Below are 6125 nucleotides of genomic sequence, written 5' to 3'. Positions count from 1 at the left end.
ATATGAGAGGTGAGGGTGGTGGAAGAGTCCAAGATGGGTACAAGTTTACAAATTTACTAGCTAGTGGGTTTTTTAGGCAGATTGAAATAAAGGTTTGGATCTTGCAAGACAGGTTCAGATTAGGATTATATGCATCACACACATACAAGATATATCTATCTGTGAGATATATCTATCTGTGAGATAAATACACATGTGTGAGATATACCTATATCTGTGAAATGTATCCATATCTATCTAGAGAGACAGGTCTATCTAGATCTATGTATCTATATAGTTCTCTCTCTGCATGTATACATATATATTTATATAAGTGTGTATGTGTGTGTTCACACATATATGTATATATATATATACACATATACACACATTCTGTTTTAAGGTCTGCAAAGCACTTTACAAATATTATTTCATTTGAGCCTCACTACAACCCTGGAAAGTAAGATGCTATCATTTACCCCATTTACCAGATAGAGAAACTGAGAGAAAAAGAGGTCAAGTGAATAGCCAAGGGTCACAAATAGCTAGTAAGTATCTGACTCCAGGGTCAGCTCTCCATCTGCTGTGCCACAGAGCTGTCTTGTTTACATACAAGTGGAAACTCTGACTGGACCAAAAGAGAGCACAAAGTGGGGATTCTTAATATTTTTTGTGCCATAAACCCCTTTGGTTGTCTGGTGAGGCCTATGGACCAGTTGTCATGAAATGAAAAGGCTCAGCCACATTGCTCACTCTCCATTATTGGTTTACCTTCTGACTTGGTCTGTATTACAAAGAAAACCAAATGAAACAAAAATATCTTTTTAAAAAACCAAAGTTCACAGATCCTCTGAAGTCTATCCATAAATCGTTTGGGGGATCTATGAACCCCAGTTTAACAATACCTGGTATAGAGAAAGAAGGGCAGTTGGCCAAGGACAGAGACTTGAGAACAGATGTAAATATGCACATGTAGACATACATACATATGTACATACATGTACTTCAGATCACTACTCAATAGGTGATTTGGCACACCCAGAATGCTCTCTCTCTCTGTCTCTCTGTCTCTGTCTCTCTGTTTCTCTTTCTTCCTCTCTTGTCCTTTCTCCTAGTACAGTGAGATATACCACTTTTCCTGAAAGCACCAATTTTCTAAGGAAAGTTTTAAAGGAAAAAAATGCCACATCCAAGCTCTGAAGTTTCCATCAAAGTGCCTGTCGCGTCTCCTCCCTGCCGTGATGCCTTACGTCTGCACTGGAAAGACTGTCAGTTACATTCTGTCTCTATCTCGTCGTCTTCACCTTTCCCCCGGGTGGCGTGGGGCTCCGACAGACTCACAGGGCTGAAAATGGAAAGTAGGAAGGAAGGAAGAGAGCCAAGTTAAAAATACCTCTGGTTGAATCTGATTGTCCTTCCAGCCTCTTAAGGGGTGGGCGGGTGGTATGAAGCTGGTACACAGATATTTGTAAACAGATTTCATAATCAGGACAGAAAGGAAACACTGAAGCCAGACAAATGAACTCTGAGTGTCTTGTCTCAGATGAATGGGCATCTTCACCCATGCTTTCGTTATGGCCAGTATTATCTTCACTAACAGAAACATCTTCACTTTTATTGCCATCATACCACCATTGCAATCTTTCTAAGTCTCAGGTTTAATTTTTCTTCCATGGGCAATATTGGGGGCGAAGTGCTGTGGTCTAAATGATATTACAGTCTGGAACTGATCCAATGATGCAAAGATTGTCACTAACTAGTCACTAATAGGTCAAAGTTAACTTGGTGAGGTGTCCCTAGTAACAGCTGCATAATTCTTGCTTTGGCTATATTCCATTCAACATTTCCATTAATGGTTTGGATGAAGGTATAGTTGAAGTACTTATCAAATGGTGAATGACATGAAACTGAAAGGGAGAGTTAGCATTGCGTGACAGAACTAGCATCTGAAAAGATCTCGAGAGGCTAGAACAATGAGGTGACTCTACCAAGGTGAAATTTAATAGGGATAAATATAAAGTTCTCCCTTTGGTTCAAAAACTCAATTGCATAAATACAGAATAGGTAGGCATTCTGTATTTGCATAAATATGTCTAACAATAATTTTATGAAAAAGGTCTGGGGGTTTTAACCAGTCTGCAAGCTCAATATGAGTTAACTGTATGACAAGAAAGACAGAAAAGCTAGTAGGACCTCTACCTGTATCAAATGAAGTGGAATATCCTCAAAAAAGAAAGCCATAGTCCTAATATTTCTGCCTGTCTAACCATGGCCATGTCTAAGCAAGTGTGTTCAATTCAGCAGCCATAATTTGGGAAGGAAATTGACACACTGAGGCAAAAGATGGCAACCACGATGGTGAAAAGGATGGAGATCATTCCACGTAAGAATCACTTAGGGCAGAGGTATCAAACAAGCAGCCCACAACACTCTTGACTGTGGTCTAAACTAGACTAAAATATAATTGGAAAATATTTAACAGCAGAAATAAAAATATGATAAGACATAAATGATGTTAATATGTGGCTTTCTAAGTCAATATGCATCCACAGGGATCCTTACGTACAGTTGAATGGCCCCTACTTCTACTTGAGTTTGACACCACTGATTTAGAGGACCCGGGAATTTTTAATTTAGAAAATAGGCTGATAGGCAGTACAATCCCTGTTCAAGTAGTTGGAGGGCTGCCATGTAGGTAAGGGATCACACTTCTTACTCCCCTCTACAGAGGGTAGGATAAGAAGAAATGGGCATAAGTTTCAGGGAGACAGATACCAGTTCAATATAAGCACAAATTTTCCTGCAATTAGATCTGTCCCATAATGGAATCTACAGACTACATTGAAAAGTGGAGAATTCTATATCACTAGCCTTCAAGCAGAGGTGGGTGACTACCTGTCATAGATGTTATAGCGGGACTTAATAATTCTGTGATTGATTTATAAAATGGGGCTAACCATGGACTGTCTTTGTAACTACAACTGGGTATCTCCCTACAAGCTATCATCATCATGCACCTTCACTGTTATCACTCTCACTCCTTTCAGAGCCACCTCCATTTTAACCCTGATGTCGAAGAAAATGCTCTTGACTTTCAGGCAGGAGACCTAGTTTCATGCCCTAGATTTGCCACTGTATTCACTAGGCAGCCTGGAGAACGTCACTTCAGCCTCTGTTTCCTCCTCTGTAAAAATGGGCAAATAATTCTAGTATTGCTTATTCATAGCAGGAAAGAGCCTTAGAGATCATCTAGTCCAATCCAAACCTCCCTTCCATTTTACAGATGAGGAAGCTGAGGCCCAGTGTGGTTTAGTGACTTGCCCATAGTCAAAGGGTAGTAAGTGGCAGATCCAGGGCATTTAGGAGGATCAAATGAAAGAAAAAAAGTAAAAGAACTTCAAACTCTTCAAAGTGCTAATTACAAGTAAGGGGATATTACAAAGATATTGAGTAAGGCTGTGCCAACACCCAAATAGAAATGGCTGAAAATAGGACCAGTGCGAGAGCATCACTAGAAGAATGGAGGAGCAGTTAGGTGAATGCCATGAAATCCATATGGGATGTCAGAGTTGGAAGAGACTTTAGGACAAAGAATCTTGGAGCTGGAATGGGCCTTAGAGATCATCTAAAACATCCTTGTTTCATAGAGAAGGAAACTCAAGCCCAGAGAAAGTAACCCATCCAAGGTCATATATCTAGCAAGAATAAGAGTTGGAATTCGCTCCCAGTTCTCTTGATTTCAGGTCGAGGACTTTGCTTGCCCAAGATCATAAGCTAAGTAAGTGATAGAGTCCAACAGGAATCTGTATCTTCTGGTGCCTACTCCAGTGTACTTTTCCATCATTGTATGAACTATTCCCCTGCCACTGCTTTGGGACCTTTTTGTAAAGTTGTATTAGATTACTAGCTTTTATGTTTGGAAATAAAGCTTTCATTTATAATGAGCATCAATGTGTAACTCAAGATGAATGATTCATTTCTGCATATCGGTCTAAAAGAAAAAAATATCTTTTAGAGCATGATGTAAAGAAACAGAAACGTCTAGGCACAATGTAGTAGCCTTGTTGACTCTTCCCACTCCCCCTTCCCTACCTTTTCTTATCAAGAGCTCAGCTTACAAACTGACTTTGGTTTCTAGACTCAGAAGCTTTCCCAAGTCTTGACATTTGGTGTTCTCATTTTAAGGCTTCAGAGGAGTAGCTGGCTACTTCTACTTGTTCTCCCTGACCTCTCCTTCCCCAGATTGCTTCGACTCTTTCTAGTCTTGACATTTTCTAACTTTAAAAATCCCTGTCTGTCATTACTCCCCTTATCAGAGCTTGGCTGTCACTTTCACCCTCAGCTTTGAGAAGATGCTGGCCCAACCTTCCATACTATATCTTCCTCTGTTCATTTTTTTCTAAAAATAGTGAGAAAGTGCCCTAGCTTAGGAATAAGATCTATCCTTTAATTCCGGCTCTGCCACTCATTCACTGAGTAACCTTGGGCAAGTCACCTAGAATCCAACACTTACTAGGTGCGTGACCGTGAGTGAGTTATTTTACTTTGCTGAACCTCAGTCTCGTCTTCTGTGAAATGGGGATAGTAATACATTATTTACCTCACAGATCTGGTGTCAGCAAAGTACTCTGTAAAGTGCTATTGAAATGGGAGTTTTTAGTAAGAAAAATGCAATTTTAGAGCTGGGAAATTTATCTTGAATCCAACCCTATCATTCTTCATGAAGGTAAACTGAGGGCTAAGGAGTAGAAATAGTTTGTTCCAGGTCACAAAGCAAGTTAGTAACAGAGGCAGAAGTGGAATCCAGGTCTGCTTGTATTCCCAGGACAGCTCCCTTTCCTCCACACCATGCTGACACTCAGACATTATCATCATCATAACTGGCATATCTATAGCTCTTTAAGATTTGCAAAGCACTTCACAAATATCACAGCATTTGATCCTTACAACAGTCCTGGGAGGTAGGACTGTCATTATCCCCATTTTACAGGTGAAGAAACTGAGGCGAACAGAAGTTAAGTGACTTGCTCAAGGTCACATAGCTGTTAAGTGTTTGAGGCCATTTTTGAACTCAGATCTTCTTGACCCCAGGCCCAGAGCTCTGTCCACTGCACCACCCACCAACTCTAAAATATCACTCCACATGCCAAGGGAGGCTGGCTTAAGTCACCAGCCCAAGCTAGGGGCTGATCAGCAAGTTTCTTGAGAATCATAGAATCTCAAAGCTGGAAGGGACCCCACAGACCATGTAGGCTTAACCAGACTCAAACAGGAATCTCTTCTATATCACCCCAAACAAGAATTCATTCAGACATTGCTGGAAGACCTCTAGTCAGCTCACTATCTCCCAATGTAATACATTCCACTCTGAGAGACACAATAAAGGTTCAGAAGTTTCATCAAACTTCAATTAATCTTTGTTTACTTTCCACCAGTTGCTTCTGGTTCTGCCCTCAGGAGCCAAACAGACCAGTCTACTCCCTCTTCCCCAAGCCAACCCTACAAATATTTGATGACAGCTTTCACGTCCCACCTCCTTCACCAGGTTAAGATATTTCTCATTCCTTCCATGAATCCTTAGATGGTGTGGTCTCCAGGCCTCTCAACATTCTGGCTATCCTTCTCTGGACATGCTCCAGTTAGCCAACGCCCTTCGGAAAATATGCCCCACATTTTAGAAATTAGACTGCAATGTTGCAGATGTGGTTTGACCAGGGCAAAAGACAGTGAGACAATAACCTTCCTCACTCTGGACTCTAGGTGTCTATTGATGTAACCCCAAATAAAAGTAACTTTTTGGGGTGCCACCCATTTTCTTGCTCCTGCCTCCCTCACTCATGTATTATTTTTATGCATGTGTTCAGTCTCTCACAAAACTCTGAGTGACCCAAGGGCAGGTATCACGTCTTCTCTAAACTTTTGCCTCTTCCCCTAGAGTGCATTCAATAAGTGCTTAACTAATGTTTACTGGATTCCACTAGCCCACTATTCCATCTTGTCCATGAGGATATTGCAAGAGAGTTTGTCAAATGCCTCCCTGAAATCCAGATGCACTCTGTCTGCAGCATTACTCTGATCTACTAGACTAATAATGCTATCAAAAGAGAGGATGAGTCATCTTCCTGTATGAAGGACACAGCCTGTTT

The sequence above is a fragment of the Trichosurus vulpecula genome, chromosome 2, assembly GCF_011100635.1.
Source record: "Trichosurus vulpecula isolate mTriVul1 chromosome 2, mTriVul1.pri, whole genome shotgun sequence".
Taxonomy (NCBI): Eukaryota; Metazoa; Chordata; class Mammalia; order Diprotodontia; family Phalangeridae; genus Trichosurus; species Trichosurus vulpecula.
Note: the sequence above shows the minus strand (reverse complement) of the source record.